The sequence below is a fragment of the Bufo bufo genome, chromosome 3 (assembly GCF_905171765.1).
Source record: "Bufo bufo chromosome 3, aBufBuf1.1, whole genome shotgun sequence".
Lineage (NCBI taxonomy): Eukaryota > Metazoa > Chordata > Amphibia > Anura > Bufonidae > Bufo > Bufo bufo.
Window position 1 is genome coordinate 319234049 of NC_053391.1, and position 12732 is coordinate 319246780.

General features: G+C 45.3%; 1 protein-coding gene across 2 annotated transcripts in view; it reads left to right on the top strand.

Moving 5' to 3' along the window:
* Positions 1 to 3151: 3151 nt before the first annotated feature.
* The window catches only part of EYA3 (EYA transcriptional coactivator and phosphatase 3), a 90352-nt gene continuing 80771 nt past the window's right edge, over positions 3152 to 12732 (top strand). For both annotated transcript variants that reach the window (XM_040424330.1, XM_040424331.1), the window contains exon 1: positions 3152 to 3278. The gene's annotated coding sequence lies outside the window, so the exon portion shown is untranslated. The remainder of the gene's footprint in view (positions 3279 to 12732) is intronic.

Genomic DNA, 12732 nt, shown 5'->3' on the forward strand with positions numbered 1-12732 from the left:
TACAGAGCCGAGACTATATGCAACAAACAGTACACCGTCTCCCACACTAGGATTCGGTGCAACTTGATAACAATACTGTGTAGCAAGCCGATTTCAAACCTCTGCTATCGGCTTCAGGCAGTCTAGGTGTAGTGGCTACTTGGCTCCTGATGACGTGCATGTACTAACTGCACAGAAACGCGTAGAGCCGTAGCTCAGTGTGTTTAGACCTGCTGTTTGTTGGATCGTATTGTTTGCCAACATCAGCATTGGTCTATGTGGTTTACTCACCTACATGGTGGATAGAGTCTGTGAGTCGGCATAGTGCACAGCCGCTCCTCTCACTAACCGCCGCTGTTCAGTGACATGCCGGTCACTGGTCAGTTCAATTGTTTGCAGTGTGTGTTAATTCCTGTTATTGACCTGGGATTTTAAATTAAAGCTCCCCAGGGGTTATAACACACAGCATCTATCTTCGTTAGCACATTATAACTGTATGGGCAACACCTTGCCGTTCGGAGCACCATATCCGAGTGTCAGTGCGGCGGATTTTAGATATTTCAGTCCGTCTATCCCCTCATGATATCTGTAACAGTCCTCCTATATACCCATTAGGTAGTGTCACTAATTTTACATGAGGAGTTCGTCTATCCCCTCATGATATTTGTTACAGTCCTCCTATATACCCATTAGGTAGTGTCACTTATTTTACATGAGGTCAGATCAATCAGGACAGACGGATTAGTCCTAGTTGATTTATATAGGTTTCACCCCTTTCCGATATGAGCACGAATAAAATATTTATTATTTTGCTCCATTTTAAGCGTCCTCTTTAATATTTTTGCTTGTTATATCATAGGGACGTGTACCTTATATATATTTAGCCGTATTTTGTTAATGAGGGAATAACACACACCTGGCCATGGAACAGCTGAGAAGCCTACTGTCCCATTACTTTTGGTCCCTTAACAAGTGGGAGGCACAAATGCAAACTGTTGTAATTCCTACACCGTTCACCTGATTTGGATGTAAATAGCCTCAAATTAAAGCTGACAGTCTGCAGGTAAAGCACATCTTGTTAGTTTCATTTCAAATCCATTGTAGTGGTGTATAGAGTGAAAAATGTTAGAATTGTGTCGATGTCCCAATATTTATGGACCTGACTGTAAATGAAAGCAACATGTGGTAAGAGGACCCCTTTGTGCTGCAGGAGATTAACCCTTTAGGGGGAGGGCTCTGGTTACTGACACTTTTGGGGGGCTATTGTTATTGGCTAGTGAGGGCAGGCGGGATCAGCCTCAGGGTGAGGACAGTGGCGGCCATCTTAACTGAATAGTGAAATTGCAGTTTTATGCAGACTGGTTGCTAAGGGCTGAATCTTATTAAATATGGGGTAAGTCAGTCTAATAGGAACTGATTCTGGAATATCATGTTATTAGTAACTACATATATGAAAATTGAAATTAGGGTTTACTTTCAATAAGTTTTTATTGTCAGAGTAATTGCTCAAGAATACAGTTGTACATTCGCTAGACTTTACAGTAAAATTCAAGCAAGTAACTCCACATTTTTGTTTTGGAAGGAAAGGGGTAAAAACAGCAAATAATATAAAATTTAAATTAACACCAAACAAACAAACTCAGGGTCGAGTCTCTCCTCCACATCGAAATACGTTTACTCACTGAATATATCATGGTTCAGTTTATTCCCACAGGGTACCGATAAGCGTAGATTTTTTACCATCATCTCTATTGGATATAACTACCCTATCCCTGATCTTCCCAACATCTCCGGGTCTAGACCTCTCCAGGATTCCCAAGCCTGAATGTGACGACTCACTTGGAAGTTCTGGTGTGCTAGCATATACTCATAGGATCTAGTCACATCTACCATTCCAACAATCTCTTGTATATCAGGGATATTATCACTTTTCCAATTTCTAGTGATTGCTAATTTGGTAGCAATCAATAGATGGGTCAAGATGACCCTGTGTTTAGGCAGGAATTCGTTTAAATCCATAAGCAGTAAGGCCAAGGCTGGATCTGGAGAGATCTGATGACCCACTATCCCAGACATCTTGTGAAATACCAACTTCCAAAGAGCGTAGATCCTCGGACAGGACCACAGGATATGCAGCAATGTCCCCCTACAACTGCAAATGTGACTGTTATCCTTTAAAAATGCCTGATCCGGCAAAACGGATCCGCCACTTATTTTTTTCACATTTCTTTCGGTCTGCGCAGACGGATATGGCATTACGGTATTTTGAATGGCACTAATACATTCCTATGGAAAAAATTCCATTCGGCATTCAGGCAAGTCTTCAGTTTTTTTTGCCTGATCAGTCAAAACGACTGAACTGAAGACATCCTTATGCATCCTGAACGGATTACTCTCCATTCAGAATGCATGGGGATATACCTGATCAGTTCTTTTCTGGCATTGAGCCCTTTTGACGGAACCCAGTGCCGGAAAAGAAAACTGCTAGTGTGAAAGTACCCTAACACCAAAAAAAATGTCCTGCTTTCTCCAACAAGATGGGACAACATGCCACATCTCACTGGCAAGGGTTCATGAACTGTTTACGGGAGAGCAGACTGTGGGCAAGGGGTTATGGCCACCGTGTTCCCCAGACTTGTCCACATGCGATTTTTATCTGTGGGTAAATATATAACAAAGTTTCCGCTAACAATCCACATCCCCTGAATGAACTGAAGGAAACGCCACAAAGACTATCCGCGGCATCAGACAACATAACCCCACATTCCCAAAGAAGCAAAGACGTGAATGGGGACCACTGTCAGCATCTTTTGTGACTTTTGGGTAATTTAGAAAAAACAATCCACTTGCTCATTCATCTTGTCATACTATCTCTGGCGGCGAGAAAGCCTGTATAAACATATATGCAGCCACAGACCAAGCTCCCCCTAGCGGCAAGAAGCTACTCTGCAGCACCCAACTAAATCTATGGGGAATCAAGGAAACTAATGTACACTCGTGTTTTCTCTCATTTATCTGTATTTATGCCATTACAACCCCTAACATTCACTTTCCCGCCTACTACATCACTCAGTGAGCAATATCCCAGCAGTACCAACCAGCGCCTGAGAGGAAGGCGTTCTCTTCACTGGTTGGGTACGACATCACGCTCGCTGACGTCATCACGCGGCTAGTAGGCGCTTCCCGCTCCTGGCGGAAGTACCTGTACGGTTGTTACCTGAGGGAAAGTGGAGAGTAAATTTTTGCCGTTCTTCCGGTGAGCGGAACTCTGGTCATCCCTTCTTTTCTCCACAGACCAGGTAAAGTGGGTGGAATGGAAGCAAATGGCTGCTGTGTGGCCGCATGTGCTTGTGTTTATGGGGCTGGGCCCCGCCTCTTCTGGACACACTAGTTTGGGCCTGGGAGAACCACGGTCCCGTAGCTCTGCTGAATGCTCACTAATGGCGGCTTTCTTTGTTGGTCTGGTCCCTCACGGAGCTCTTTAGTCCGGTCCCGGTGACCAGGCTGGAGATGAGGGTATTGGACTGAATTGGGGTCTCAGTGATCGGTCACTGGGCAGGGTTTACACCTGCACTACCTGCCCCACTGCAGTTCTGATCCTGTAAACGATCCATATACCTGTAGGCTGGGTCACCAGCACTCATGGCTGTGCTGTGCGGGCTGATTCTCCACACATTGCTATCCTACCTGATGTATACAGGAGATACATGATGATGGGAGTGTGCCTGCAGGATCAGACTACATTTGTTGTCTGTCACCATGGAGACGCATAGGTCTGCTTGATAGCTGTAGAACATTTCTAATGACTCGAGATCTGGTGTAAAGTTGCTTTATTTTTATTTTTTTTATACATGGTTGCGAAGGTGTAGATAGCTGTCGGGTTTTATTTAGTTATTAATCAGACTGGATGGGACAGTACAACGTTTTTGCAACCGTTTTAACGGTTCCATGTGTTTTCATGAAACTTGATATGTCATAAAGACATATCAAAGGTTTTGATTGGTGGGGATCTGATTGCTGAGACCCCCTCTGATCACTAGAAGGAGGAGAGAGAGAAGCGCTCACATCTTGGCACGCTCGTTGCCTTCACTGCAGGGGACAGAATCTAGACCTGCCGATGGGCTTTCTAATGTCTTGCTTCTTCCCCTTGTGCTCTGTGAGCGAATCTCCTTGTTCTAGCAATCTCTGGGGGTCTCAGCACTCAGACCCCCACTGATCAGTTGTTTTGTCTGAGATATCAACATTGTTATGAAGTCAGTGACCCTTTTGATCAGCCATTAGGGATGAGTGTACTTTCACACTTGCGGCAGAGTGATCCGGCAAGCAGTTCCATCGCCGGAGCTGAACGTATGCCAACTGATGGCATCTGTAAGACTGATCAGGATCCTGATCCGTACTTTCACACTAGCGTTTTTCTTTTCCGGCGTTGAGTTGTGTCCTAGGGGCTCAAATCCGGAAAAGAACTGAATCAGTTTTATCCTAATGCATTCTGAATGGAGAGTAATCCGTTCAGGATGCATCAGGATGTCTTCAGTTCAGTCTTTTTGACTGATCAGGCTTTTCAGAAAACCGTAGCATGTTGTATTTTTACCTCCGTCCAAAAATCCTGAACACTTTGACTGAACGCCAGATCCAGTCTTTTTCCCATTGACTTGCATTAACGCCGCATCCGGCGCCGTGTGTTCAGTCAAACCGGATCCGACTTTTGCATGTTAACCTCTTAAGGACATAGGGCGTACAGGTACGCCCTTGTGCCCTGGTACTTAAGGACACAGGGCGTACATGTACGCCCTGTGTATTTTCGATCACTGCCGTGCGGCTGGCAGTGATCGGAACCCGGTGCCTGCTCAAATCATTGAGCAGGCACCTAGGCTAAATGCGCGGGGGGGTCCCGTGACCCCCCCATGTCGGCGATCGCGGCAAACCGCAGGTCAATTCAGACCTGCGGTTTGCTGCGATTTCTGAAGTTTCTGGTCCCCGCAGTCCCTGACCGCGGGGATCAGAAACTTTATATGCCTAAAAAAAAAGTTTTATTCACCCCCCCCTGCACCCCCGAATGATTTTTATGGTGGCGGGAGGTGCAGGGGGAGGGTTGCGGGCAGTGTGGGCGGTGCGGGAGGCGGGCGGTGCGGCAGGCGGGATCGCGATCCCCCGCCCGCCTCCCCTTGTATAATCGTTGGTGTCTAGTGGGGATACCAGGGTGCCAGCACATTGCTGGCACCCTGGTATAAACGGCTGACATCTGCGATGCGATGTCAGCCGTTTAACCCTTTCCATACAGCGGTCCGTACGGACCGCTGTATGGAAAAGGTTAACAGCGCAGGGAGCTCCCTCCCTCTCCCATCGGGGGGCTGCTGTGCCTTTGCAGCCCCCCGATGGGGAGGGAGAGAGCCCCCAGACAGCCCCCCGACAGATCCCCTCCTTACCCTTCCCCGTCTGCGAAGTTCTGAGCAGACGGGGAAGGTTCCCATGGCAACAGGACGCCTCTCAGGCGTCCTGCTGTCCATGGTGCTGAACAGATCTGTGCTGAAAGGCATAGATCTGTTCAGTGTAAGTAAAATACAGTACAGAACAATATATATTGTACTGTACTGTATTATTCAGACATCAGACCCACTGGATCTTCAAGAACCAAGTGGGTCTGGGTCAAAAAAAAGTGAATAAAAGTGAAAAAAAAGTAAAAATCAAAAAACACATTTATCACTGATAAAAAATGAAAAAAATAAAATTCCCTACACATGTTTGGTATCGCCGCGTCCGTAACGACCTGATCTATAAAACGGTCATGTTACTTTACCCGAACGGTGAACACCATAAAAATAAAAAATAAAAAACTATGATGAAATTGAAATTTTGCCCACCTTACTTCCCAAAAAAGGTAATAAAAGTGATCAAAAAAGTCGCATGTACGCCAAAATTGTAACAATCAAACCGTCATCTCATCCTGCAAAAATCATACCCTACCCAAGATAATCGCCCAAAAACTGAAAAAACTATGGCTCTCAGACTATGGAAACACTAAAACATGATTTTTTTTGTTTCAAAAATGAAATCATTGTGTAAAACTTACATAAATAAAAAAAAAGTATACATATTAGGTATCGCCGCGTCCGTATCGCCCGGCTCTATAAAAATATCACATGATCTAACCCCTCAGATGACCACCGTAAAAAAATAAAAATAAAAACGGTGTAAAAAAAGCCATTTTTTGTCATCTTACGTCACAAAAAGTGTAATAGCAAGCAATCAAAAAGTCATATGCACCCCAAAATAGATGCCAATCAAACCGTCATCTCATCCCGCAAAAAATGAGACCCTACTTAAGATAATCGCCCAAAAACTGAAAAAACTATGGCTCTTAGACTATGGAGACACTAAAACATTTTTTTGGTTTTAAAAATGAAATAATTGTGTAAAACTTACATAAATAAAAAAAATGTATACATATTAGGTATCGCCGCGTCCGCGACAACCTGCTCTATAAAATTACCACATGATCTAACCTGTCAGATGAATGTTGTAAATAACAAAAAAAAAACTGTGCCAAAAAAGCTATTTCCTGTTACCTTGCCGCACAAAAAGTGTAATATAGAGCAACCAAAAATCATATGTACCCTAAACTAGTACCAACAAAACTGCCACCCTATCCCGTAGTTTCTAAAATGGGGTCACTTTTTTGGAGTTTCTACTCTAGGGGTGCATCAGGGGGGCTTCAAATGGGACATGGTGTCAAAAAAACCAGTCCAGCAAAATATGCCTTCCAAAAACCATATGGTGTTCCTTTCCTTCTGCGCCCTGCCGTGTGCCCGTACAGCTGTTTACGACCACATATGGGGTGTTTCTGTAAACTACAGAATTAGGGCCATAAATAATGAGTTTTGTTTGGCTGTTAACCCTTGCTTTGTAACTGGAAAAAAAATATTAAAATGGAAAATCTGCCAAAAAAGTGAAATTTTGAAATTGTATCTCTATTTTCCATTAAATCTTGTGCAACACCTAAAGGGTTAACAAAGTTTGTAAAATCAGTTTTGAATACCTTGAGGGGTGTAGTTTCTTAGATGGGGTCACTTTTATGGAGTTTATAATCTAGGGGTGCATCAGGGGGGCTTCAAATGGGACATGGTGCCAAAAAAACAGTCCAGCAAAATCAGCCCTCCAAAAACCAAACGGCGCACCTTTCACTCTACGCCCCGCTGTGTGCCCGTACAGTAGTTTACGGCCACATATGGGGTGTTTCTGTAAACAGCAGAGTCAGGGCAATAAAGATACAGTCTTGTTTGGCTGTTAACCCTTGCTTTGTTAGTGGAAAAAATGGGTTAAAATGGAAAATTAGGCAAAAAAATGAAATTCTCAAATTTCATCGCCATTTGCCAATAACTCTTGTGCAACACCTAAAGGGTTAACGACGTATGTAAAATCAGTTTTGAATACCTTGAGGGGTGTAGTTTCTTAGATGGGGTCACTTTTAGGGAGTTTCTCCTCTAGGGGTGCATCAGGGGGCTTCAAATGGGACATGGTGTAAATAAACCAGTCCATAAAAATCAGCCTTCCAAAAACCAAACGGCGCACCTTTCACTCTACGCCCCGCTGTGTGGCCGTACAGTAGTTTACGGCCACATATTGGGTGTTTCTGTAAATGGCAGAGTCAGGGCAATAAAGATACAGTCTTGTTTGGCTGTTAACCCTTGGTTTGTTAGTGGAAAAAATGGGTTAAAATGAAAAATTAGACAAAAAAATGAAATTCTCAAATTTCCTCCCTATTTGCCAATAACTCTTGTGCAACACCTAAAGGGTTAACAACGTATGCAAAATCAGTTTTGAATACCTTGAGGGGTGTAGTTTCTTAGATGGGGTCATTTTTGGGTGGTTTCTATAATGTAAGCCTCGCAAAGTGACTTGAGACCTGAACTGGTCCCTAGAAATTGAGTTTTTGTAAATTTCGGAAAATTTTCAAGATTTGCTTCTAAACTTCTAAGCCTTATAACATCCCCAAAAAATAAAATATCATTCCCAAAACAATTCAAACATGAAGTAGACATATGGGGAATGTAAAGTCATCACAATTTTTGGGGGTATTACTATGTATTACAGAAGTAGAGAAACTGAAACTTTGAAATTTGCAATTTTTTTTCCAATTTTTGTTAAATTAGGTATTTTTTGGTGCAAAAAAATTTTTTTTTTTGACTCCATTTTACCAGTGTCATGAAGTACAATATGTGACGAAAAAACAATCTCAGAACGGCCTGGATAAGTCAAACCGTTTTAAAGTTATCAGCACTTAAAGGGACTCTGGTCAGATTTTCAAAAAATGGCCTGGTCCTAAGGTGTAAAAAGGCTGTGTCCTTAAGGGGTTAAACCCGAAAAAAGTGAAAAAAAAGTTAAAGTCCATAAATGGTGGATCCTTTTTTTCCAATGCATTTTTTCATTGTGATCAAAATCCTGATCAGGATTCAAATGTAATCTGTTTTCACAAGTTTTTCCGGATCCGGCGGGCAGTTCCGGTGTCGGAATTGAACACCGGATTTAAACAACGCTAGTGTGAAAGTAGCCTTAAGGCCTCTTTCACACTTGCGTTGTCCGGATCCGTCGTGCACTCCATTTGCCAGAGGTGCCTGCCGGATCCGTAACACCACAAGTGAACTGAAAGCATTTGAAGACGGATCAGTCTTCAAAATGCGTTCAGTGTTACTATGGCAGCCAGGACGCTATTAAAGTCCTGGTTGCCATAGTAGTAGTGGGGAGCAGGGGAGCAGTATACATACCGTCCGTGCGGCTCCCGGGGCGCTCCAGAATGACGTCAGAGTGCCCCATGCGCATGGATGACGTGATCCATGCGCCCTGACGTCACTCTGAAGCGCCCCGGGAGCCGCACGGACGGTAAGTATACTGCTTCCCCGCCCCCCACTACACTTTACCATGGCAAACAGGACTTTAGCGTCCTGGCAGCCATGGTAACCATTCAGAAAAAGCTTAAGGCCGGATCCGGATTAATGCCTTTCAATGGGCATTAATTCCGGATCCGGCCTTGCGGCAAGTGTTCTGGATTTTTGAACAGAGCAAAAAGCGCAGAATGCTGCGGTATTTTCTCCGGCCAAAAAACGTTCCGGTCCGGAACTGAAGACATCCTGATGCATCCTGAACGGATTTCTCTCCATTCAGAATGCATGGGGATAATCCTGATCAGGATTCTTCCGGCATAGAGCCCCGACGACGGAACTCTATGCCGGAACAGAACAACGCAAGTGTGAAAGAGCCCTTACTAATGCATTGAAATGCCGGATCCGTTTTTCCCATGTCATCCGGCAAAACGGATCCGGCATTTAATTTTTTTTTTCATCTTTTTTTGGTCTGCGCATGCGCAGACCGGAAGGATGGATCCGCCATTCTGGTATTTTGAATGCTGGATCCGGTGTAACGTTATACTTCCCTACCTCGTGAGATTTCCCTACCCTCGTCACTTCCGGTCGCACCGGACATGACGTGAGGAGGTGTGCCGCGCAGGTGCACGATGACGGGTTAGGGAAATTTCACAGCAGAGTGCGCATGCGCCGGGAGCCTAGCCGGCGGTTAGGGTAGGGAAAAATTATGGGCCAGTGCGCAGGCGCGGTGATCGGATGGATGTTCTCAGCTGGACACCGGCCAACACTGTGCATGCACTGGGAGCCTCACCAGCAGTTAGGGTAGGGACAAAGCACTGGCCCGTACGTAATTTTTCCCTTCCCTAAACGCTGGTGAGGCTCCCAGCGCATGCGCAGTGTCGGCCGGTGTCCAGCTGAGAACATCCATCCGATCACCGCGCCTGCGCACTGGCCCATAATTTTCCCCTACCCACTTTGCTGTGAAATTTCCCTAACCCGTCTTTGTGCGCCTGCGCGGCACACCTCCTCACGTCATGTCCGGTGCGACCGGAAGTGACGAGGGTAGGGAAATCTCACGAGGTAGGGAAGTATAACGTTACACCGGCACTAATACATTCCTATGGGGAGTCTTCAGGCAAGTCTTCAGTTTTTTTCGCCGGAGATAAAACCGTAGCATGCTACGGTTTTCTCTTTTGCCTGATCAGTCAAAATGACTGAACTGAAGACGTCCTAAATCCTGATGCATCAGATTGCTCTCCATTCAGAATGCATGGGGATATACCTGATCAGTTCTTTTCTGGCCTTGAGCCCTTTTGACAGAACTCGGTGCCGAAAAATAAAAACGCTAGTGTGAAAGTACCCTGAAACATCTGACGTCGATTCGCATAAAACTTTGTATTGGCTCAGATGAGCCGAAGTTATTACTTCGCGAAGTCCTGCGAGACTTTGGGTAATAACTTCCAAAATTAATTTCTACTGTTAAAAACCCTTTCACGAACTCGGGTTCGGTTCCAACTTGGCTCCCGCTTCGTACATTATTCAAAGTTTTATGCGAATCGACTTCCAAAGTCGATTCGCTCATCTCTATCTGCCATACACATGAGATGTCAGCTGACAACAATCTCTCCCAATTTCCCCCGTGTACACAGGCATGCATGTGTTGTGACAGAGAAAGGAGAGAGAGCCACTGCCGGACACATCTTGCGAGCTGCATATCTCCCCGTGCATGTAGAAATCCAGAATGCTCAACCTTTCTCTCCCCGACATCTCCCTTTTGGGGGAGAATTGGAAGGCCCCTGATATGTATTAGACGGTCAGTGGGTTTGGCAGACATACATCTAAGGGTCCATTCACACGTCCGTATGTGTTTTGCAGATCCGCAAAACACGGACAGCGGCAATGTGTGTTCGTTCCCGGACCGCACATCGCCGGCACTCTCATAGAAAATGCCTTTTCTTGTCCGCAAGTGCATTAGGCCTAAATCTGATAGCTGGAGTCATTTGGGTGGTGCAGAAGGCTTGTAAGTCAATGCAGACAGATCAGTCTTCTCTGACACAATAGAAAACTGATCCATCCTCCATTGACTTTCAATGGTGTTCAAGACGGATCCGTCATGGCTATAGAAGACATAATACAACCGGATCCATTTATGACGGATGCATGAGGTTGTATTACTGTAACAGAAGCGTTTTTGCAGATCCATGACAGATCCGCAAAAACCGCTAGTGTGAAAGTAGCCTTACATATATATGGAGACAAAAGGGCTCTTTTATGCAGCCTGGGAATTGGGCCAATTATCCTGAACGAACGTTCGTTTGAATACTTGTTTGTGATTATTGACCTGTCTAAAGGTATTGCCAATCATCTGGCAAATAAAACACTCATTTGTCATGTGATTGCATCCTTCACGTGGCACCAAACCTTGGTTATTGGTACCACGCTGATATGGGGGACAGCATGTCGTAGTAATATCCTTTCACTGTGCATCAGCCTGTGTGGTTGGCACTTTAAATGGTCCTTTTTCATGAACCGGTGTTAAAGGCAGTTAAGGAACAAACTGAGCATTCCCGATAATAGATAGGGGAGGTAACAGGTGCGTTTACATGCAGTCACCTCTGTATGTGGACTAGCAATTGCTTGTCCCAGTAGTGTAGGGAAACTCATGTATATTTTGTAAAGGTCATCATGGGCCCTGGGCTCTGCCACCAGGCGAAGGTCCGAAGAAAATATATTTAAGGGACAACACCAATGGCATGTAGAGTGCTGCAGCAAATTCTTTATTTTTCTCTTTCGCCTATGACAGCACCCCTGGAGAGACCCCCTCCTCAGGACAGGAACCAGAACTGCCTTTTTTTAAAAAGGGATCATCCCCTCTACCTCCAGTTCTGTTTCCTGTCCTAAGGGGCAGCAAGGAATCTGATCAGCTGGAATAAGACTAAGATGGAGCTGCGGGGCCCCCGGCTATTGTTATAGTGTGAGGAGGGTTAGGGTACTTTCACACTTGCATCAAAGTTTTCCGGTATTGAGTTCCATTCTAGGGGCTCAATACCGGAAAAAAACTGATCAGTTTTATCGTAATGCATTCTGAATGGAGAGCAATCCATTCAGGATGTCTTCAGTTCAGTCCTTTACGGTATTTGGACGGAGAAAAAACCGCAGCATGCTGCATTTTTCTCTCCGGCCAAAAATCCTGAACTCTTGCCGGATCCGGCATTTTTTTTCCATTGCAATGTATTAGTGTCGCATTGCCTGATCCGTAAATGTAAAAAAAAAATACCAGATCCGGATGACACCGGAGAGACTGATCCGGTATTGCAATGCATTTGTGAGACGGATCCGTCTACATATGGTTTCCGTTTGCATACAGATTGCCGGATCCGGCAGGCAGTTCCGGCGACAAAACTACTTGCCGGAATCCAGCAACACAAGTGTGAAAGTACCCTTACCTCGTGCGGCATAAGACTCCTTTAGGAGTTGCTGCAGAAGTCTGGCCTCTCTTCTCTCTCTCTTCCCCTTTCGTTCTCCTTCCCGGGTCTTGGGGAGGTTTCGGCCTTTCTGGGCTCCCTCGAACCTCTGCCGCCTTGTTCACATGTTCGGCCAGCGTGGTGGATTCCTTTACTTCCGGGTTGCGGCGGTTGGTGGAAGCTGAAGCTGTGGACCGGAAGGGGAGGGAGCCGGCTTGTGCACGCCGAGGAGAAAAGTCCAGCCAGCTCACTGCCATGGCAAGTGGAGTAGGTTGGCAATTTTTCCTACATTCTGGCTTGGTTTGCTGTGAGATATGGAGCAGGCTCAGCGCGTTGAATGGAAATGGGACATGGCATCTAAAAACCAGTTCAGCAAAATCTGCCTTCCAAAAACCATATGGCGCTGCTTTTCTTCTGCGCCTTGCCGTGTG